This window comes from Neomonachus schauinslandi, chromosome 1 (genome assembly GCF_002201575.2).
Source record: "Neomonachus schauinslandi chromosome 1, ASM220157v2, whole genome shotgun sequence".
NCBI classification, from domain to species: domain Eukaryota; kingdom Metazoa; phylum Chordata; class Mammalia; order Carnivora; family Phocidae; genus Neomonachus; species Neomonachus schauinslandi.
In genome coordinates this window covers 14,350,970-14,375,766 of record NC_058403.1, presented here as the reverse complement: position 1 = coordinate 14,375,766, position 24,797 = coordinate 14,350,970, and positions in this window count along the sequence as shown.

Here is a 24,797-nt window from a genome sequence, read left to right as displayed (position 1 = left end):
ATGACTAAATTAAAAGTAACAATGGTAAAGTGCAACTCCAGTGGCCTTGGAAGGCTATGTAGTGATTGTATCTTTTTTTTTTTTTAGGCCAGAGTTTAAGGAGAGCAATTGACCAAGGAGATTGCAGGATGGCATCATTCAATCATACTTATCCTGCAAAAGACAGCAAGGCTGAAATAATAACCAGACTGATTTGACCTGAAAGGATCTTTGGAGGTAGTTAATTGACCACAGGACCCATGGAAATGAAATAGTACCCAGTCCAATAAGGGTGTAATTCTACCATGGGTGGAAAATAATCTAGCCTTGCATAGAGAGGACTGACTCAACAAGATAAAATTATGTCCTCTTATTTAATCTCACAAGTTAATTCCCAAACCTAGATCCCCTTGAATTATGGCAGGCTAAGTGCCCCATGGAGGAACTCTGTGATAATGCAATAAGTGGGTATTGAAAATCTTCACCCTAGACTTCCCTAAAGAAATCTATGGCTATTTACCAAGGCAAAAGGTACTCTGAAGAAAGAGAAATAACCAGACCATTTGTAAATTATTAGACAGTGTCTATGAGCTAAAAACTGAATTCTGGAGACTCAGAAGACCAGGCAAAGTGAGGACTTATGAAAGTCAAGTGATAAATGGAGATTTGTTCTAAATCTGTTTTACAGTGGACCCAAGGGGAAGCAGGGGAAGAATCTAAAACTCATGTTCCCCTTATTTTCTAAGATTTGGAGAGTGTACTTGGAATAGACATATATGCCAACTGATATCATTCCTACATTGATTCTCTGGCAAGGGAAGTAAGAGTAGTCCAATAAGAGAGATCAATTAGTAACTTTAGATCTCCTTCTCCTTGTAAAACCAGTTAAGTAAAAGCAATACCACAAAAATTATTGTCACATAAAAAGAGATGAAAGCTATGCAGACTTGTTGATTTTGATCAGATCTCCATTATTTCACTGATTTGGTCTTTTACAGGTCAGGTAGTTCTTAAGAGATGAAAATGAACTTCATAAACTTCAACAGGGATGACTCCTTTCAAGCTGCTGAATTTGAAGTGGTCTGTTTTCTAGAGCAATTCAACATAGCCTCTGGTGTCTGGTAAATGTATTTCCTCTACTCTGATAAATAGGGAATAACTAAGGATACTTGCTTTCACGTGGGAAAGAGAGTAAAACATTTTTACAGTCTTACTTCAGAGTTACATCAAATCTTGAGTCTGCCGAAATTATTTCTTAGGGAATTTGTCTCATTTTTCTGCAGGATGCCACACTGGCCCACTAAACTGATAACATCAGCTTATTGGATCTGATGAGTGGGGAAGACTTGCTATAGCACATGGCCTTTATGACCAAGTAGATCAGGTATTATGTAGGTTTATGGAAAGCCTTGAAGGAATAAGAGTGGAAAACCTCAGAATTAGACATAAAGCCATTCCCTTGTCAGAGAGTAATTATTTCCTTTTACAGATAACTCCTGGATTGCCAGTGGGCCATAGCAGAGATTGCACACATGGGTTCAGTGCAACCTGAGATGCCCAATACCAAGTGATGTGATCAAATGGAAATAATAAAACAAAATGAGGTTCAATGGATTTCTCAGAACTCATGTTTCTAGGGGTCATACTTCTGTAGCACTGGTATTGTTCCCTCAGCCTGTATCTATGACCTCAATGAGAATTTCTTGTGGCCAATTGATCAAAAAGGAAAAAAAAATAATTGAGATCTGTTTACAAATATTTTATGTATTTATTAATTTAAATACATAAATATTAATGAGGGTTGATGCTTTCTTAGGTCTCATTCTAAACCCTGGGATACAATAGAAAATCATAGTTGCTATATCTTAGAACTTGCGCTTGACTTAGGAAATACAAATATTCTTCTCTATCCATACGCACTATACTCTCTATTTCCAAACTCTCCTAGCCTGAATTCAGGAGCTGTTCTTACTTGATTTTATTATTTTTTTTAATCTTTAGATGATTCCCTCACTAACTGAACTCACTAGCCAAGACACAATAACCTATAGTATTCTTATGTAAATTCACAGATTAAATATATTTGGATTTATTAAATATATTTGGACAATGAGGGATATCTGTGTCGAATACGTTAGCTTTTAATAAATGTTTTGGTGATAAATAAAGCAGAGTAGGGGAGAAGTGACTTCCACAGTAGAGATGGGTGATTGGTATTTAGGACCCCTCCCCTCCAGAATTTGCAAGGTGGTGGTACAAGTGATGTGGGAAAGAAAATAGCTTTTACTTGACAGAACCACAGAGAAGTCAATGCCCTCCTGGGAGAGCCAGGCTCTGGCTAGAACATGAAGTTTGAGGGAAATTCCGGAGAAGAAAGGAAAGGTAAATGTACATAAGACCTTGGGGATGGGTAGGAATGTGTGTAAGCAGAGTATAGTCAAAGGAAACTAGGGGTCTTAGTGAGGAAGGATGAACTGAAAATCTTAGGCTTCTGGGGGCATCTGATGTACACAGTGGTAAAGAACATCCGGTGACTTGTCCCAGTTGGCTACCAGACCATTTGGGTTTATGAGACTTGGAGGGATATGGGAAGAAAGTCAGGATTCTTACCAAGACGGAGTTCTGGAGTTCCATCTTGATCTTGCAAATGGAAGTGTCAAGTCCATGATTAGAGTGGTCTTAGCTAGAAACCACCTTTTCTTGCTTGCTTTGTTTATATTTATTCATATCAACCAATTTTATTTTATTTTATTTTCCCTTTTCTTCAACTATAATATATGAGTTGTATTGCTGGTGATTAGCTGCGTAATTTAGTTTATAGGTTATGTGAGACCAAGATGGGGTTGTGATCTAACGAAGGAGAAATAAATACCATCAAGATATGAAGGTAGTAAGTCTCTGGATCTCCCATTTGTGATGCGAGGGCACGTATCTAATTGCATTATATTAGGTGTGAACATGCTATTATTGGCTGGAATAAAGGGTTCCTATGGGAAAGTCTTAAAGAAATTAAATTGGAAGGGTAAGCAGAGGTCAGGCAACTGAGCATTCCCTGCCATTTGACAAGTAGGTTGTACTTTATCCTGCTTTCTAGGATGAGATTTGGAAGATTTTAAGCTGGAAGCTGACATAATTTGGTTTTTACTTTTTAAATAAAGGATTAATCTGACTTTTATGAATAAATGATTTAAAAGAGAAGGCTAGAACCAATGACACTAATTGAATAAATTATGCAATATTGCCTGTGATAGATTTGAAAGACCCACCTGAGAATAGCCATGGCTAGAGGATGAAACAGCTGCAAGACGTATTGAGAATGAAGGCATGGCAGGGATTATAAATTGATTAAATTAGAGATGATGGAAAAGAACAGAAATCCAGGAAGTCATCAGATATCTGTCCTGTGTGATTTGGTGGATGGTGGTGCTATCTGACAAGTTAGGAGACACAGGAGGACAAGCAAAATGGAAGAAATAACAATTACTTCAGTTATATGTAGGTTGAGTTGATAATGCATGAAGCATATGTGATGGGCACATCTTATAGGCAGATACAAGCAGGGATCTGAAGCTCAGGAAAATAGTCTGGGTAATGAAAGAGACTGGGCATTATTAATCCATTGGTACATTTGAAATAATTGGTATAGATAAAAAGAAAAGAGGCTAAAATAAAATATAATAAAATAGTATTAAGAAGCTGTGGAGGAGGGGGCGGAATGAAGCCTGTTGACAGAGACTAGGAAGGAATGGTGAGAAAGAAAAAAAAAAAAACAACCAAGAGGCATTTTAGAGGAGAATAATTATTTGTAAGTGTTAAATGCTGCCTGGCAAAAAGACTGAAATGTGTTCTTCGGGTTTGGCAATCTTATCATCAGTAGTCCCGCTGGTGCAGTGGATGGAGAGTGGAAGTCAGTCTGCAGTAGGTGGAGGGGGAAATGGGAAGAAAAGAAGACAAAGAATAACCATAAATTTAGAATAATTTTGGCTATGAAGGGAAAAAGAATGTGATGAGAAAAGTCAGGGATTTTTTTTTTTTAATGATGAAATAGATTTGCATGAATTCTATGCTTACAAAGAAAAGAGAGGGAGAAATGAAATATTCTAGTGCTAGAGGAGTAATTGGTGGCTGGGGACTGGGCCAAGCTGGGAGCGCACAAGATCTGTGGTATCTGGAGAGAGGCTAGCCACAAACAAAGGAAGTGAATCTCTTTATTTGAGATAAGAAGTGAAGAGTAAGTGTATCTCCAGAAGAGACTCTGGGTAGAGGGAGAAAGTAGATAGTGCTGACAAAGGGAGAATTGAGGGATAGGAAAAGGACATAAAGCCAGGCAGATAGTCTGGGAGTCAAGGGAGAAGTTCAGAAACTGAGTGAGGGCAGAACCTAAAGGAAGTGGGACGAGCAAGGAACAGCTGTAACAATATGTTTTTCACATGTGTATTACAACTTTCCTGTTCACCTATTTCTGATCTTCTTTCTGGTGACTTCCATGTAATTGTCATTGCCTATTGGCATCTATCTTCATAAGACTTTGACGTCTTCGTCCCCAGTAACCTTGATATCCTCTCAATCTGAGTGGGTGCAGGGTGTATCTCAGTTATCTCTGTAACCCCAGAACAGCTCATTGAATGACAGGAGTGAGCAAGCCCTCAACAGAAATGGATAAATAAGTAAGACAATCAGTGGAAGAATGAGATTAAAAAGCCAGTATGGAATCATCAGAAGTGTCATAAAAGAATGTTAAATTTTCTAAATGAAGTGTCTTGCTCTATTTTTAGAGGGTGTGTCCCAGGATTTTAAAATATCTTTCTGTGTAGTTTTATGCTTACACCAACTACTTGTTAATACCTTTTTAAAGGTAAATAGTATTTTTGGTCAAGGTTTCACCGGTTAGTCAGATGTATAAGATTTATAGAATGAGCTTTTCACTTTATCAATAAACAAACATAAATTGAGTTCATATTTTATAATTTTCATTGATTTCAAATATCAAAAAGCTGGTTAATGAATGTGTAAGAAATAACATTCCTCTATGTTTACTTATTAATGATGTTTGGCATAGGTTTCAACTGTGAAAATTTTAAAAATGTTGAACAATAATCTAAATTATTTTAATTTACCTACTAATTTAAAATTAGGTAAAGTATTAAGAAGGTAATAAAAAAAACTATGAAAAGTAGTTAAGTCAAGTGGAAGGCTTTCATTATATTCAATAACTATCACTTCCAACATTTTAAGCAGATGTTAAGTTTTTGGTCTGTTTTATGAACACATAAATTTATGAATATATATATAACATTTCTTTAGCTATTTCAAAGGTCTCCAACTCAATCTTAATAAATTAAAATAAATGAGATATTCTCTTCAAAATGTGCACAATTACGTACATAGTGGAAAACTTTGACAAATGGCAGTTGGTGTCCACACAAAGATGTTCGAGTACTAAAAACTGTCTGGGAAAGCCTTGGTTCTCTGGCATCGTGCCTTCTACAAAAGCCAATTATCTCTTAAGTCATCTGCATTCATTTCCCACGTTAGCCAGGAAACCAGGATTGCCTGAGGGAGGGCTTGCATCATGTACACCAGGAAGTCTGAACCGTGGCCAGACATACAATTAAGATGTTCCAGTAGAGCTATTATTCTTGGTTCAGGCAAATTCCTCTGGCACAATTCCTCTGTTTAGTGGGAGGAATACACCAAATACTTCACGTTTTACCTCATACAGTTAATATTATCATAGTTCATGTTTTAATTTATAGAGTTCTCATGAAAAATATGTTTTAGTTCATAAATTCTTAGTGTTGCAGTTTTAAAAGACAGAGACAAAGATGAAAAAAAGTTATTGTCTTTGCTTTGTTACTATTGTCTTCATGAAATTTGAGCAGCAAAGGAAATAATTGTATCTATGTGTTAACTACAATTGTTCCATATTTAGCTACGTCTAATTCCCAACAAATTTGGGGAATGAATAAAGGTATGTTTACATTGTCACTTCAGTAGCTCATTAACACTTCTTACTGAGAAAATCTCCATTCTGAAAAACTATGTGGAAAATAGTAAAATCACAGTAAAGTGGTTTTTTGTTTTGTTTTGTTTTGTTTTGTTTTTTAAGAACTCAGAATACACTATGGCAATACAGAATACTGCTAATGCAAAACTTCATCTGCCTGAGTTAAGATGTCCTTTACAAAAGGTGGGCCCACTGAGGAGGCTCCTGGTCAGGTCCCATGGAAGTATCTGCTGGAGGCTCTCCATGGATCTCTGTGACAAATGCTGTGATTGGCCTTCTCTGACAATGGCAATGTTTTTAAGATTTGAGGCAGTGCTTCTTTTTTTTTTTTTTAAGATTTTTAAAATTTATTTGATAGAGAGAGACACAGCAAGAGAGGGAACACAAGCAGGGGGAGTGGGAGAGGGAGAAGCAGGCTTCCCGCAGAGCAGGGAGCCCGATGCGGGGCTCGATCCCAGGACCCTGGGATCACGACCTGAGCCTGAGCCGAAGGCAGACGCTTAACGACTGAGCCACCCAGGCGCCCCTTGAGGCAGTGCTTCTTAATCACCAGATCTTTAAGTCAGGTTGATCATGTCATGCTTGTTAAAAACTAGTCAGATAATAAAAAGAGAATGACTTTGGGCACCTTATGGTAAAAAGAATTCTATCCTCCTAAAGCAAGTGAAACTCTGAATTATATCACAACACCCCCTCGATAATTTATGGAGAGAAGATAAATATGCATTTTTTTTCAATTATAGGTAACTCCAATGCATTTGTCTATAACTTTTGTAACTACATAAAATTAGATAATAACCAGTAAAAAGTCATGAAAGAGTAAAGGATAGAAGATTACTGTGGTCTGAAATGGGGATTGCTTTTGACCTTCATATGTGTTTTATAACTTCTGATATTCTGTCTCTTATGCTTCAACTGTACAAAAGTCACATAAACTAAGGTTATATGAGCCATCATATTTTTTTTCTCATTTCTCTGGGCATAGTTAGTGGTTTAGGGGTGAGGCAATCAATCCCAGCCAGACAAATCTGTTCATATGTACTGATCCAGAGCTTCAGGTGAGGTAGGTCTTCTCCTAGGAACTACAGGGCTAGCCAGATGTGAAGTTGGGACCATGTTGAAAGACTTGTCTGAAATTGGGAAGATAGAGACAAGCAGAGATGTCCAAAATGAGAGCAACATGGAGAGAATCCTGCAGCCTGGGCTCCAGCCCAGCCAATTTCTTGAGTCCCTGACTGATTGCAGATTTTCCTTGAGTTCTATCAGGTCCCTCAGGAACTTTTTCAGCTCCAGAAGCCAATGAAGAAGAGCCAGGACACAAAAAGCGATATTCTCATATGTTTGAGTAATGTCTTCAATAAAGTTATACCAGAATGTTATCTGGAACAAAGATTCTTCTGATATGTGCATTGGTAAGTCACTTAATCAATTATGTGAAAGAATCGATAGATTCAATAGAATTACAGAATCTAAAGCCTAAATCTAAAGTGGGGTATCCCTTTGATCACTGACATGTGATTTCAGGCTATTATGGAAGGTGTCCGGTAAGAAGCAAGTGAATGCCCATATACACATCTTTAGTGGTCAGGAACTCATAATCTACAAGGCCAGAGTTTTAAATATTTTTAGTTATGTCAAAAACTTCTTACTCATGTTGAGCTTACAGTATTGCTTTGTAACTTGATGCTAACTCAATTGATTGGGTCAACATAGACTATTCAAGTCTATAACAAAGTGTGTTTCTTCTGGTGCACAAAAATTTTGAGATATTCAGAAGGAGCTCTTAACATGTCCTCAAATTATCTCTTCTCAAAAATAAACATTCTCAGCTGTCCCAGACATTTCTCCAGTAGACCCTAGAACTAGACTCCAAGTATCACATTTGGATAAAATCTGCTACAGGCAGTTGAATTATTCATTGCCAATCCCAGCTCCAGGGGTGCTACATAACTTGGATCTTTGAGTCTGTTAGCACTAAATTAAACTAATAGTTACATTTTCTGATTACAAAATTAATATAGGCTCAATTAAGAGAGGAGAAAAATCTGGAAGATCGAAAGAAAGCATCCAGAAAAGACTTGCAATTGAAAGTGTCAGTTAAAATAAACATGATTTATGTACCTCACAGTTATAAAAGAGAAAGCTCAAAGATTGTAGCCCAGATTTTTATTCTGTTGCAGAGTTATAGTTCAGTTCAATTTGCTATCATCTCCAACCTCTATCACAACTGCAGAGACATGACCAAAATATCTGCAGTTGGGCCATCTACTTCCTTCCTACTTTTTCTTTCAACACCCAATTTCTTTGTGTCCCACTTTTTGGCCTTTATAAATATCCTACTATGTATAAGATTCTGGGATTTTTTTAAGGACAGTGGATTTCACATATGTAATATACCAAATAAATCAGATTTGACACTTATGTTAATTATCTTTAATGCATTGCCCCCAAACTTAGCAGCCGAAAGCAATACACGTGTATTATCTGACAGTTTCTGCAGGTCAGGAACCTGGCAGCAGCTTAGCTGGATGGTTCTGGCTCAGTGTCTCTCACAGGTTGCAAGCTGTATCAGCTGGGGCTACAATCTTCTCTCAAGCCTTGCCTGTGGCTAGAGGAACTGTTTCCAAATTCACTTCCATGGTTATCTGCAGATTTCAGTTCTTGGATAGCTGTGGACAGAGCAGGTTTCACTTCTTTGCTCTTGGGCAAAGCAGGTGCTCACAAAATGGTAGCTCCCAAAGTGGCCAAGATGGAAGGCACAAGCTTCTATAACCTAATCTCTGAATGACATGCCATCGCATCTGTCATTATGGGTCCCACACACCAATTCTGGGATCATGAGGCAGAAGACTATGAATGGGTGTGGATAACAGGAAGTGGGAATCACTGTGGAAGCTGGTGACCCCAAAACTGAATAAAATAATGACTATGTCAGAAGACCAGTAATCCACTTAAACTTATTGTCCTGGTGCAACTGTAAACTATTAAAAACTTGTATCTCTTCTGCAGTTTGAACAATAAAAGTCCATCCTTCCCCACAAAACTGTGTTCTCATAAACATAATTTGAAAACTGACAGCTAGCTAATCATTAAACATACATGAAAATAACTTTTTCACCAAAAGAGACAAACTTTTCTACCTATTAATTACTTTTGTAATACTTTTTTATAATGATAACATCCTGAGAAAAACAAAATCACTTTGTTTCTGGAATTTGAAACTATTTAAAAGTCAGCAATGAAAAGACTAAATCTTCCAAAGTGAATTATTTTCTGAACGTGGATTTTGTTACATTTAGTCCATTTTTGAAGTTAATTTATTTTGTTGATCAACTTAACTATGGAGGTTAACATTTATTGGGCCCCTGTGTTGTTCCAGGAAAACACACCTTGCTTCTCACTTTACAGTGGGACACCATCTCTTTCAAACTCCACCTTACATAATAGAAACAAGGCCAGTGATCATGGGGTGCAGTGAGCTCCCTGTGCTGATTATCCAAAAGGCAGAGAGAACTCAGGTTTACTGATGCTAATCTTCTGGGAGGACTTTTGTCTCTACTCCCAATTTACCACGATTGACAGCAGATAGCCTCAGACTTGATTAGACTTAACTATCAAAAAACAAATCTTATTTTTCCTCTTTTCCTTAGTTCCATTTAAAATAATGTATCTTTATGGCATTAGGTTTGTTTATTAACTGGTTGCTTTTATATTCAATAAAATATTATCGACTTATCTATAATATGATGCTTCCTGGTAGTACTATAGTGAATGTTATACAACTTAGATCCCCTAGATCTCCACAGTCTGAGGAGAGAAAGAACAGCATTCAGTACTATTTATTGACTCAGCCAATAAGATGCCAAGCACCATGCTGGGCTTTAGAGCCAGAGGAGTGAAAAAGGTAGACAGAACCCTTAGCTTTAATGAGCTTGCCTTCCAGAAAATCAGCAGAGATACTTAAACAAATAACTAAGATCCACTTGTATTATGAATAGTGCCAAGAAGAGTATACACAGAGTTTTAGGATAGAGAGTAATCAGAGGAGGCCACTGTAGGAGCAGTGATCTTGGAAGACATTTTTGATCAGGTGACAGCCAAGGTGAGACCTAAAGGAATCTGCCTTGAGATGACCCAGGGGAAGGGCATTCCAGGCAGAGAGAACCACCAGGATAAAGAGGTGAAAGGATTTTGTGTGTTCAAAAAAACAGAAGGAAAAGTGAAGCTGTAGGTAATGAACTAAGAGAAGAAGTAGAGGAGATGAGATTGGGGAAGTAGGTAGGGAGTAGACAGTGGGAAAGCATAGACCAGAAGGCTGGCACAATGAAATTTTCATTAAAAAAATGTAAAAAAATCTCAACTGCCTATACTGTGTATAGGAGGGGTCAGAGTGAAAGCCCTAAGGTCAGAACTATAATAAAGTCATTTATATCATTCAGGAACATGGTAGAGGAAATTCTTAACTCCTCTGGGAAAGTCTGGGAAGAATCCAAGAGAGGAAATGCCTGAGTTGAACACTGAGTGATGAATTCCACCTTGCTGAGGGAAGGCAGGGATGATTGAGGAAAGAGTACACACACAAGACTGGAAGCATGAAGTGTTGAGGCAAACTTCAAGAATTTCAAGTTAAGTCAGCATGGCTTTAAGTTTGGGCTATGTTCCAGAACACCAGGAGATGACATTTTAAAGTGGGTAAGGGTGAATCATAAAAAGGCCTGAATGCCCAAGCTCTGGAACTCCAGCTTTATTCTGTAAAATGTAGAAAAGCAGTGAATAGCACAAAGTAAGGGCATCATCAGATTTCAGTCTTGGAAAAAAGTTGTAGTTAAAATGAGGAGGGGGAATTGCAAAGGATCAAGATTATAGAAAAAAAAAAGGGAAAAAAGATATCATCAGGCCACTTCATTTATCCATTTAAAAAGAGGATGAAGATTTGGATGCAAAAGACAGTAGGAGGTGGGTTCCAGAGTTATTCAGGAAGGGACATTGACAGGAACTTGAACTCCATTAGAATGCAAGCTCCACAAAGACAGAGACTGACTATTTTATTCACTGCTCTATCTCCAGGTTCTAGAAAAACACTTGGCACCTAAAATAAGTTTAATAAATATATATTGCATAAATATATATATATGGATGAATTAATGGCCAATTAGGGAGACCACATTTTTGTTCATTAAGTAAGTATGTATTAATCACCAACTATGTGCCAAGTACTGCTTCAGGCACTGGAATTCAGTGTTGAAGAGGTATAAATCTATATCTATCTATCTATCTATCATCTATCATCTATCTATATCTATCTATCTATCTATCTATCTATCTATATCTATCATCTACCTACCTACCTACTTATGATCTCTCTCCCTCATCACCTATATCCATCCATCATCCATCCATCTATCCATCCATCCATCCATGACTCTATTACTTTTCTATGTATCTATATTATGGCAAACATTATTATATAAATCCCAAACTGTTCCTTACTTACAGAGACTGGAGATTGAGGATAGAAGAAATCTTGGAAATGCAGAGTGGAGGCTAAAACTGAGGAACAGAGTCTAAGTTTCTCTGTATAGGAAAATTCAAAAGAAATGAGAGGAGATCTCGGGAATTGAAAACCCAACAGATCACCTGAGAAGTAGGGTAGAGATGAATGTAGAAAACTGGAGGCAGGAATGAAATGTAGCTGGTAGGAAATTTCTGCTCTTGGAGTAATCCAAGGGCTTCAAAAATCAAGGATATTTAATGTCCATACTTTTTAAGGTTGGTTTTTGTTTGCTTTCTTGTTACCTAAGCCATTTCTATCAAACCTCTGGTTGAATATACTGCATACAAATTTCTTTGTGAGAGATGTGAATGGAGGGGAGGGATTAAAGAAAATGAGCTGTAATCCACATCTGAGTTAGCGGGAAACAGAAGAGAATCAGCCACAAGAGTGAGATTAAGAACCAGAGTAAGAGGTGTCTAAGAAGAAAATCTCCCAATTTGCCAACGTCTTGTGGAGGGTGGTGAGCTTTTCCTTCTTCAAAATAATATGCTAGGAATTTCTCTCTAATTACATTTAATTCTCACTGGACAATTTGATTTCAGCTAATATTTAAGTCAAATATCTTAATTGTTGCTTAAGATAACCGAATACTATATCTTGCTGTAACATATGATATATGTGTGTTTGCATACATGAGAGGTGATTAGGTGTCAGTGTTGAGCTTAAGGGGCTGATGTGATAAAGGAAGGCAATTTCTTTATTCCAGTAAGCTTCACTGGTTCTTGTTTAATAAAAACGTAGACTTATCTGGCTGCCAAAATGCAGGCACAATCACAATGCTGAGGAAGGCAAGACACCACTGAAGCGGCCAATATGCTGGGATCCATTCCTGTTTGGGCATAATCCAAGGGTAATTGCTTCAGGTCCCTTCCCAAAGTCCTGCACATTTAAACCACTCCTCTAAATCAGACTCTTGTTTAAGCTATAATAATTCCAGAAGTGCTTCAATCACAGTCTTTATGGGCAGATACCTGAAAACATCCATTTAAAGTCACTTTACTAGCTGCCATTTGTCATTTCTGAAGATATTTGGAAGTGCAATTTTGCAGTTGATGTGGCATTTAAAATATAATAGCAAATCCACCAATAACAAGGAGAAGCATTAACAAGATTGGTTCAAAGGAACTCCCTGAAATTCAGAGAAGATTTTTAATTAGACTAATACCTTTGACAACACCTACAAGACTTACTCCATTTGCTTAGAAGTAATTACAAAGTGAGGGAAAACACAGGCTTCCTTTTCCATTGCCTTTGGCAAATCCTTCTTAAACTCTATGATATGCATACAAGATTATTCTGGGGAGCGTATAAGAAACAAGATCCTGGGCTCCATCACAGATAATCTGATTGAGTATATCTGGGATAGATGCAGGAATGTGCCTTTTTAAGAAGCATCTCAGGTCATTATAGGGAAACACTGACAGTAAGATTTCAGAAACTTCAAGGATAGATGGATTCCACCTTTTCCCAAAACACTTCCTCATTGGTCCGCTGATGCTTGCAGTTCCTTTAAGGGCAAGCAGATCTTATCAATCCATAATTAGAGATGAAGATTTGTCTAGCAATTTCCAGATCTAATGCTATCTAAAAGTCTTATTGTATCTTGTTCTAAGCCAATTTTTAGGGGTTGTGGAAAATATCTGTTCTCTGAAAGTAAAAAAAGACTGCCTGTATTAGGGTTTGCCAGAGAAACAGGAATGTATATATATATGAAAGATAAGTACGAAAGCGAGATTTATTATAAAGAATTGGCTCACACAATTATGAAGGTTGAGAAGTCTCAAATCTGCTGTCTGCAAGCTGGAAACCCAGAAAAGCCAGGTGTGTGATTCAGTCCAAGTCCAAGGCCTGAGAACCAGGAGTGCAGATGGTTCAAATCCTAGTCTGAGAGCAGAAGACCTATGCCCCAGCTCAATTAGGCAGAAAATTGAGAGAGAGTGAGAGTGAAAGAGAGAGACAGAGAAATTCTTCCTTCCTCCACATTTTGTTGTGGCCAGGCCCTCAGTGGATTGGATGATGCCAACCCACGCTGGAGAGGGTGACTTACTTTACTGAATCCATCAACTCAAATGCTAATCTCATCCAGAAACACCCTCACAGACACTCTCAGAAGTAATGTTTAGCCGAATATCTGGGCACCCTGTGACCTAGTCAAGTCGACACATCACAACACCTCTGTTAACAAATGGTGCTAAAATCCCTTGAACCATAATGTCCAGAATACAAGAATGTTAAGATGTGAGAACACTCATTTTAGTAGAATCTATAAGACAATTATAGTATGTTTTCATAATGTCAGTCAAGTGCAGTTCTTAACGAGTGTTCCTTAGTGCTTCACATTTTGATCAGGCCATCAAAAATGCATGCAAACATTTATTATATCCGGAAAATTGTTTTAAAAGTGAAAGTTACAACTTTTACCATTGATAGCTATGTTTTTACTGTAGGATAGGTTTTAGCAACCTATCTAACTGTGCATTCTCTAGGAGCGGATGTTTATTGTTGGTCACAGTGGTTTCATTTTAGCTCATGAAATTCAACCCTGTTCCTTGAATACTGTGTGCTCACTAAGTGCTTGTTAATATATTGATGGCTTTGGCGAGTTTACTAATCAGTGGGGCAGACAGGCATAAAGTCAATTTAAATGAAGCAGAAAAAGCTTTCTAAGAACAATCGTGACAACAGAACTCTGTTGTGCAAATTCCTTTGATAGATCACAAAACAAAGAACTCTGCATTCTGGTGTTCAAGGTCTTCCACATGCTTGATGCATACTTAACCTTTCCAGATATATCTCAAATTGCTCCCTATTATTTATGTCTGTGTAGTGATTCATATTTCCCTGGGCATACCTAGAGTGTTTCCATATTTTCAGCTCCACATTGACATCTTTTTCAAACCTTCTTTCACTTATTTTCACCCGGGAATCCCATTCTTCCCCAAGGTCTGTCTTAATCTCTATGTCCTCCAGAAACATCTTCTACTTACACACACTCTTAATCCATCTTACCCCTGTCCTCTGCACTTCTAAAGTATTTTATTTTTCAGATGGCAGCTATCACAGATTGTGCTGTATTTCTTTTTCCCTTTGGTTTATTTTGTTTCTATGTTTTGAGGGAGTGATTTCTCCTCTATGGCATAGGAGACCTAACAGTCTTTTTTTTTTTTTTTAAAGGTTTTATTTATTTATTTGAGAGAGAGAGAATGAGACTGAGAGCACGAGAGGGAAGAGGGCAGAGGGAGAAGCAGACCCCCTGCCGAGCAGGGAGCCCGATGCGGGACTCGATCCTGGGACTCCAGGATCATGACCTGAGCCGAAGGCAGTCGCTCAACCAACTGAGCCACCCAGGCGCCCGGAGACCTAACAGTCTTTATTGTACCCAGTGAAAAGGTATTTATTGCATACATTATTGAAATAACAAAATGAATAGTTTCAATTTTGATTTAAATTATTTATGGGTTGGAGAATTTTGTTCAAGTTGCTTAACATCCTTGGTGACTAGTATGCTTATCCAGAAAATAAAGATAGCAATACCTAGCTTGCATGTTTGGTGCAAAATTAAGAAAGATTGCTTTTGCAAAGCACTTGCATATTCTTTTCTTTAGAGTAAGCTCTACACCCAATGTGGGGCTTGAACTCATGACCCCAAGATCAAGAGTCACATGCTTTACAGACTGAGCCAGCAAAGCCCCGCAACATTTGCATACTCTTAAAAATTTTTAAAGATATTCTTGTAGATGCAGAGAAATAGGGAAGGTGGAAAACAAAACATATCATATCGATATATGGATGGTCATATTAAGAGAATGAATAACGTGAGACTTTCAAAAATCACCAACTTGCCCACAATTCTAGGAGGCAGCAATTTGAACCGGGCCAAATGGCTCAGGCAGAATGGGTCTTTTCTGTTCCACATGGTTTACTGGAATTCATGCATACATTAGGGACCTCAGTTGGGATTGTTGGAATTACTGGAATGGCCCAGAAGTTTGTACCTCTCTGTCTACCTGGCCTTTTACCCTCAGTCAGGGTAGTCTGGACTAATAAAATGGTAGGGCCATTCCAAGACAGCAAAACTGAAAGCTGCAAGTCTCATAAAGTCTCGACTCAGAACTTGTACAATGTCACTTCCATCGCACTTCATTGATGAAAGCAAGTCATGAGGCCAGGCCTGATTTCAGGGCTGGGGAAGTAGACTCCATCTCTTGAAGGGAGGAACTGCAAAGAATTGATGGCTATTTGCAATCTACCAAAACAGGAGAGGGGTATAGGGAAGGCATGGCTTGTAGATGTAACAGAGTATACTCTAGATCTGTAGCAAATACATGTCTGATTAATGATGTTATAAAGAGAGAAAGCTGAGGAAAGAGAAGTAAAAAAAAAAAGGTGAGGTATAATTTAGACAATAAAGTTTAGGGTCAGGAAATTAAAATACCTGCGAGCTCGAATGAAGGAAGGAATATGATAGTAGCCATGGTTGGAAGTAAGAATTGTTTTGTGTGGAGGAAGCAGTGGACACGATGAATTCCCAAGATAAGCAGAGAGGCAAAAGGTCTATCTCAGTAAGCTGAGCAAGGAGCAATTGGGTTCATGTTAGTGAGTGTAAATCGGAAAGGGACAGGTTTTTAGAGCACAGTGTTCTAGAAAAACAATGAGCAAGAATGAGAAGATAGGAACCACAGAGAGAGGCATCAAAAGACATCTTAAGTGACCATATAATTTATCATCCAAACTGTGGTTTTTGAGAAAAAAGGGGGTGCTATTCCTTATTATTCCAGGACAATAAGAGTTAACCAGAATGTAAGTCACTGGTGTCTTAGGGGACAAAGTGAATTGCGACGCTTAGGAAGGTAAAGGAAAATGAGTGAAATGTGAAACTTAGGAAAACATAATGCGTATTATTTTTACCTAAGTTTAAGGCCAACAGGACATACAAGTGAATTACTCTATGGGCAGAGAAAGCAAGCGAACTATAAAGAGCTGAAGACTTGGATTGCTGGAGATAATAACAGTAATTATGTATTACATTTACATAATGCTTTGTCATTAAAATGCTTTCACAGGCACTGCCTCATTTTCTCCTCACTGTAGCCCTTCCAGGTAGAGAAGGTGGTTATTATCCTCCCTCCATGGGGGGATGGGGAGAAAGGGCACAGAAGAAAGCTCACTCTTTCAGGATGCACTGACATGGCAGGAGGTGGAGGGTGGGCAGTGACCTCACCGTGCCTTTGGAAAGGTTATGTAACCTCTTGGAGCACTAGTTCTTTTACTGTAAAAAATGGTAAGACTGCTTATATATATATATATATGTAAATATATATATATATATATAAATATATATATATATATATATAAATCTTTAGCCTAATTATAAACATATAGTACATGCTAAAAAGTGTTTATTTCCTTTCCACATTTTGTAGCTGAGAAAAGCTACGTCCACTTTCACTGGAAGGCCTGGGCCAGGTTATAAATGCAGATCTCCTAGTCCTGTGTTCCTTCTACTAAAGCCATGTGCCATTTACTTGCAGTTGGAATAACAGGAGTGAATGAGTTCTCAAAGGAAATAAATGTATATGGGATCTAGGGGTAAAACACAAAAGCAGTGTGTTTTTAAAAATGCTAAAGAAAAGAGTTCTTGGTCACAGTTGAAGAAAAAAATTAAATAATGTGAAACTTAGGAAAACATTTGAGGAAAAGTGACAAGATTGTTGAAACACTTGGTCATCTTGATGGGCCCAACTTTTTTAGAAGAGTCAAGATAGAAGACATTTCAAGGTTGTACAAAGTGTAATACCAATGGAAGCTCAATGCTCAGACATGTCTGAGGTCAAGTTGAGGGTCATGGAACAGAAGAGGAGGAGCAAGAGGTAATACTAGAGAAGGTGAGTGGAAGGTTGAGAGGCTGGTCTTTCCTGAGGTAGGGAGATTCAGGTCTGGAGAATTACTGACAGAATGCAGTGGGGCCCTGAGTCAGACCAGACTGAGGTAAAGAGGACTTAGCCAGAGAGGTGGACCTCTCCTGGCCTCAGCTCCTTCCATGATTCTTTTCAACCTTACAGTTCTGTGATTCCAACCAAGTCATCAGCTCTGGAACAGGATGGAAAAGGGTATAAAAACAGTGGTGTCTCCTGTGCTCCTGAGAATATTCATCACCGACTGAATACCAGAGCTCTTAGAATTATTTTCCTCATGATGAAGCAGAAAGTATCTTTCTTCCCCCCACACCCTCTGAAACTCTTCTTTCTTTTCCTATCACCATAGCTTCTCTTTCCCTCACTTTTTTTTGTTTGTACTGTTTTCTAGTTGTGCCCTCCCTCTGTTACCAGCTTTTATACTTTTAGTTCTCCTTTATTATGCCCTATTTTTTTTCTCAGAATCTACTTGACACATTTATTTTTGCCAAATGCATGTTCAGAATCAGTCTTGTTATTCAGAGTGTGTGGGGGTATTTGTTAACTGATGAAAGTGTCCTTTGTCCCACAGGGAGCCCAGTCTTGATAAAAAGTCTGATACATCTTTACTGTAGTAAAAGTTTTTGTCATTTTGCTATAGTTACATACGTTTCATAATTTGCTTCCTACTGAATATTTTATTAGTCATTTCTACCAATGATTCCTGAGCTTTATCAAATCACACTGAGTTCAGACTGCAACCTTGCCCATCTTAAATGTATTTTTCTTTATGTCCTACTTTGTTTGCAACAATTCCTCAATAAACCACTAAATAAATATTTTCTTAGAAATTATCCTTCTAAGAGTACCAAAACCACAAAAGTCCTTTAGACCCACTTAGGACTTGAACTTTTGATTACCCCTAGAGAAGGTGCTTCATGGTATGGTTTGTTTATTATTTTCTTCCTTCATTAATTCATCATTCTCATTAATTCACTCATTCTCACAGCAAAACATTTGCCATCTCCTATATGCTAGGTGTTTTGATATGTAAACATTAAATATTTTTTAAAAAACCAAACTTAGTTTTTGTTTCAAGCCCCAATGGAATACAAACTTAATCTTATTCAGTGAGAATCCCTAATTTTCTCAGACTTGTATCTAAGTTCTGTGGGCTCATGTAAAGCCAAGTCCATTGATCTGATACTTGAGACTCTCAGTTATTCACCTGGAATTATGCTGAGATGCCCTCATTCCAGGATGATTTTCAGATGCTGTATTTGTCAGATCTGACCAGAAAAAGCAATCATTTTAAATATTCAAATTCCTGGAATTTGATAGAGAAACTTTGTTACAGATGATGGGGAGAGTGGAGAAACCAAGGAGAGGACCATGGAGCCCCCCTGACACTAAGAACAGCAGGAAATGACTACTTCCCTGATGATGGGAAAACAAAAAGAAAAGCAGTATTGCTGGACTCAGAGATGAGGTTCATTTGGCAGAAGCTGGACCTAAGGTGGACCCTTTTGGCAAAGCTGAGGAGAAGACATAGTCCCCCACTGGAGTCTTATCTCTGGGTAAGGAGAGAAGAGAAGCCCTCCCATTCTCCCATCTCACCAGGGCCTTTTATTGGCTGAATGTAGCCAACAGCTTCTGAACACGGGAGCTGGGGAAACATGGCCTTCATCTAGTACATCTGACTCCCAAACACAGATCATTTTTTACTACATACTCCTCTGTGAGAGAAATTGTTTTCAGTTATAAGCTTCAAGGGAGCACATTTTTATTATTTATCCTTTAATAAACATTGTATTCTTTATAGACATTGCTCTGAAGAAATTCCAATAGGTCCATAACAGTTTAGACCCATTCGATCTAGCTCCTGTACCGTTTGAGCCTCCCATTCCTGCAGCTTAGACACTGTCAAGATGTAGAAACAGGGGCGCCTGGGTGGCTCAGTTGGTTAAGCGACTGCCTTCAGCTCAGGTCATGATCCCAGAGTCCTGGGATCGAGTCCCGCATCGGGCTCCCTGCTCTGCGGGGAGCCTGCTTCTCCCTCTCCCACTCCCCCTGCTTGTGTTCCCTCTCTCACTATGTCTCTCTCTGTCAAATAAATAAATAAAATCTTTAAAAAAAAAAAGATGTAGAAACAGCATTGGAGTTACTTTAGTTCTGTCATTTTATGGTGACAAGGAGTCTTTATTTGCATTAAAAATTAGAATACTAAAACAGAAGAGCTGGAGAGTGATGATTTGAAAATCATGCCTTGCTGAAACTGAATTGCAGGAAAAACTCCCTCATTTACTCTTGAAACAAATGCATACAGTCATGTCAGAGCTCACTGTGGCAGAGCTAACATCTATCTTTCTATTTATTTCTGTATCCATCATCTATCTATTATGTATGTATTTTTTTGAGCAGGAGTACTTAATCTACTGACTGACATTGCTTAGGAAGGCCAGCATATGAAGATAATAATTCATTAGGTTGTGTTATTGTTTTTATATTCTCCTGAGTTAAAGTTCATCTTAATGCCTGCCCTTATTGAGGATGGCCCCCACTGCTCACTGGACACACCACTGCACAACCCACAGGAATCCACCTCCCGAAGATACAGATTAGAGCAGAGGAAGGGCAAGAAACGAGTCTGAGGGAGAACAGGCTATGGACAGACCCACTTATCCATCCAAGTGTATTACTACTGTGTTCTTAATCCCAACCACGAAGACTTTTTAAAGGTTCTGTGTCAGTCTTGGGTGAATACAAGATATTCTTCTGTTCCCACAGCATATGGAAAACTTGTCAAGACTATTTCTTGTCCTGTCAGACCAAACACATCATGGAGATGTTTCTTATCTGCCAGCACTGTGAGAGCATGAGGAAAACTATCAACATCCTTGGCTCCACCTGGGTCAGGATGCAGGTCATTTCTGCCCTTAAATTCTCCAACCCACCTGATAGTTTTTCATTTTCCTGTGCCCCATTCCCCAGATAGTAGACTAAGGAGAGGCCACAGGGTCCTCCCCAGTGGCACATTGATATCCAGACCCTCTTAGCTCCTTTTTATTTTATTTCCATTCAAAGAAATTATTTTATAATCTTTTTAAAAGATTTATTTATTTATTTATTTGAGAAAAAGAAAGATGCACATGAGCAGGGGGAGGGGCAGAGAGAGAGGGAGAGAGAATCACAATCAGACTCCCCACCGAGCACAGAGCTTGATGCTGTTTTATCCCAGGACCCTGAGATCATGACCTGAGCTGAAGTCAGACACTTAACCGATTGAGCCACCCAGGCACTCCTATTTTATGATCTTAAGAGTGAGGAAAACCTGATACTGACTGAACCATTTTTTTCTTTGCCCACAATCTCTTCAGAATTTAGGCTTTTCAGACTAAACAAAAACAAAAACACAAAGCTGTCCTTAAATTTCTGAGTTCTATTGTTTTCTCTCTTCCCTGTGGGAGAATAACTCCATTTAGCTAAAAATCTCAAACTAGTATACTTATTTATATTGTTTCTTGATCATTCTTCAAATATTTATTAAGTATCTACTTAGTACTATTGCTGACTGCTTGATTTCTCAAGGTTAGCTCTGTGATGTTGGCCAAGTTATATCACTCAGTAAGTTTCAGTTCTCTTGGGTGTCTGGTTGGCTCAGTTGGTTAAGCATTTGCCTTGGCTCCTGTCATGATCCCAGGGTCCTGGGATTGAGTCCCATGTCAGGCTCTCTGCTCAGGGGGAGTCTGCTTCTCCCTCTGCCCCTCCCCCCCCATGCTCTCTCTCTCTCTCCCCCTCTTTCTCTCTCTCTCAAATATAAATAAATAAAATCTTAGAAAAAAGTTTCAGTTCTCTTAGTTGCAACAACTGTGTTGATAATGGTGTCTATACTTCCTACATTATATAGTGGTTGTGAAGAGCAAGTGAGCTAAACATACCAACTTTTTATTTTGCAAATGAAAAGAATTATTAGTGTGAATTTAACTAAAATTGCAACTTACAAAGAGTTATGCTTTTAAAACATTTTCAACCATGTGTGGCTAGATAATATTATATTTTCCCCTCTTTCTCTGGTTTCCATTCCAGAAGGTAGCCCACAAAGCATTTCACTGGCTCAGCGGGATGTACAGCAAAACGGAAGTCAAATAGCCTAGAAGAGTTTTAGTCTTTATGCATTTTTGCTTCTGAAAGCTTAGGCTTCTATGAAACAGAAAAAAATTTTGACAATGGAAGAAAAGGAGGTTTGTGGAGGTAATACTTAAAAACAAAACTATCTTATGGGAGATGGAATAATGTCTTTCACCACTGTTTGTAGATAGCTGGTAACCAAGTCAACAGGTCAAGGTTTTGCCATGAATCTACGAAATTACATAGATCATCTTGACATTGGCTGCACTGGTAGGTTTCAAAATTCCCCTAGCAATTCTAATATGCAGCCAAGTTGAAATCCGCTGATCTAAGCAGCCTACAACTAGAGAGTATCAAAAAAGACTGCCAAGCATGATAAAGAATAGACAGAGCTGAGAAGTCTAAAGGGAACATATGAGCAGGTATAATAGACATCTTCTTAGTGACGAGTATGAATCATCATGGACTGATCCCATGAACCCATTACCCCAAGCACTGCTTAGCCCTACACAAGACCCTAAGAAATGTGTAATATATGGGAAAATATGCAAGAAGTTGAATTTAAGTTAAATTTCAGAAAACAAAGATGCATTTCTTGCACATCTGGGTTTGTGGTATAAGATTTACATCCATAATGTGTCTTGAAATTCATTAAAATTATGAAATTTCTTTGTAGTTTAATAGGAAAAATCTTGCAGCAGAGTGGGGAAAATTAGAAATCATTCTTCTGAGGAGTAGGAGACCTGGATTTCATCCGGTCTCAGGAATTCAGCTGGATAGGGATCAAACCATTCTGAACACCTATGAACTCAACAGGAGATCAAAGAAAAGAATAGCAACAACTCTCTGAACAGAAAAGCGACCACTTTCTGGAAGGTAGGACGTGCGGAGAAGTGAATCCGAGGCGATATTCGGGAGGATAGACGGCGGGGAAGGGGGCCTCCGTAGGCCGCTTCTGGCAAGTGATAGAACAGCGGAGCACAAAATCAGAACTTTTAGAAGTCGGCTCTGCTGAGGGACGTCGCTCCAGTGGCTAAACGGGGGGTGGAATCCTCGCGGGACAGTGTGGTCTCAGGACCCTCGGGGTCACTGAAAGACCAGGGGTGCCTGAGTGCGCCAGAGCTCCCAGGTATTGGAGCGGGAAAGCCGGCTGCAGAGATGGAGCCCAGGCACGGGCTCTCAGCTTGTGGTTGCCATAATCCGTGATCCATGGCACAGTCAGGCCACTGTTCCTCCAGCAGGGACCCAACAAGCAGCAGATCCGGGGAGAGTCCCATGCCTCCCCCGGGGAGGAGCCCCGCGGGAGTGCACCGCAGGGATCTGCTGGGTTTGGAGACTCCACACGGGGTCGGGCGCCAGAGATAGAAATGCGCGGTCACAGGCTGGGTGAACACGGAGTGCGGCCAGAGATGGGGAGACGGGAGTGAGTGACTGCTTTTCTCTGGGGGCTCACTGAGGAGCAGGGCGGGCCCTGAGTTCTCGACTCCTCCTGGGCGGAGATTGGGAGGCCGCCATTTTCACTCTTGGCCTCCAAAGCTGCGCGGAGAGCTTGCAGGGAACAGAAGCTACGGAGAGCAAACCAGAGCAGATTACTTAGCCTGGCCCCTGGCAAGGGCGGGACAATTCCACCTCCGGCAAAGACATTTGGGAACCATGGCAACAGGCCCCTCCCTCAGAAGATCTGCAAGAACAGCCAGCCAAGACCAAGTTTACTGATCAATGAGAATGGCAGAACTCCAGAGCGAGGGGAATAATGCACATAGAATCCATGGCTTTTTTACCATGATTCTTTAGTCTTTCAAAGTTAATTTTTTTTTAACTTTTTCTTTTTTTTGAATTTTTCTTTTTCCCTTTTTCAACCAACATCTTATCAATCCCTTTTCTAAAAAGCATTTTTATTTTTCATTTTTAGAGTCATATTCTATCCCTTTATAGTAGGTAACCTTATTTTTGGCATATATATATAAGTTATTCTCTCCTTAAAACTTTGAGAAACAGTTTCTTCTAACAGATCAAAATATACCCTAATCTCTACTTTGTTCTAGTCTCCTGCCTGATCACATTCTCTCCCTTTTTTTTTTCTTAAATCCTCTTTTTTCTTTTTTCAAACAACTTCTTATCTTATCAATTCCTTTTATAAAATTTTTTATAATTTTCATCTTTAAAGTCATATTCCATCCCTTCATTGTATCAACCCTTATTTTTGTACATATATAATTTTTCTTTCTTTAAAATTTTGGGAGACACTTTCTTCTAACAGACCAAAACACACCCAAAATTTAGTGTGTGGCACTGGTCTATGCACCAGCCTGATCATATTTGATCATATTCTGTTTTGTTTGTCTTGTTCTGTTTTTGTTTGTTTTTATCTTTTTCTTTTTTTTTCTTTCTTTTTCTTTCTTTCCCTTTCTTTTCCTCTGGCTTCAGGTCTTTTCTGATTTGTTTAGTGTATATTTTCTGGGGACGTTTTACCCTGTTAGCATTTTGTTCTCTCATTCATCTGTTCTCCTCTGGACAAAATGACAAGATGGAAAAAATCACTTCAAATAAAAGAACAAGAGGCAGTACCGACTGCCAGGGACCTAATCAATACGGACATTAGTAAGAAGTCAGAACTAGAGTTCAGAATGATGATTTTAAAGATACTAGCTGGGCTTGAAAAAAGCATGGAAGATATTAGAGAAACCCTTTCTGGAGAAATAAAAGAACTAAAATCTAACCAAATCAAAATCAAAAAGGCTATTAATGAGGTGCAATCAAAAGTGGAGGCTCTAACTGCTAGGATAAATGAGGCAGAAGAGAGAATCAGTGATATAGAAGGCCAAATGATGGAAAATAAAGAAGCTGAGAAAAAGAGAGATAAACAACTACTGGATCACAAGGGCAGAATTCGAGAGATAAGTGATACCATAAGATGAAATATTAGAATAACTGGAATCCCAGAAGAAAGAAAGAGAGAGAGGGGCAGAAGGTATATTGGAGCAAATTATAGCAGAGAACTTCCCTAATTTGGGGAAGGAAACAGGCATCAAAATCCAGGAGGCACAGAGAAGCCCCCTCAAAATCAATAAAAATAGGTCAACACCCCGACTTCTACTAGTAAAACTTACGAGTCTCAGAGACAAAGAGAAAATCCTGAAGGCAGCTCGGGACAATGGATCTGTAACCTACAATGGTAGAAACATTAGATTGGCAACAGATCTGTCCACAGAGACCTGGCAGGCCAGAAAGGACT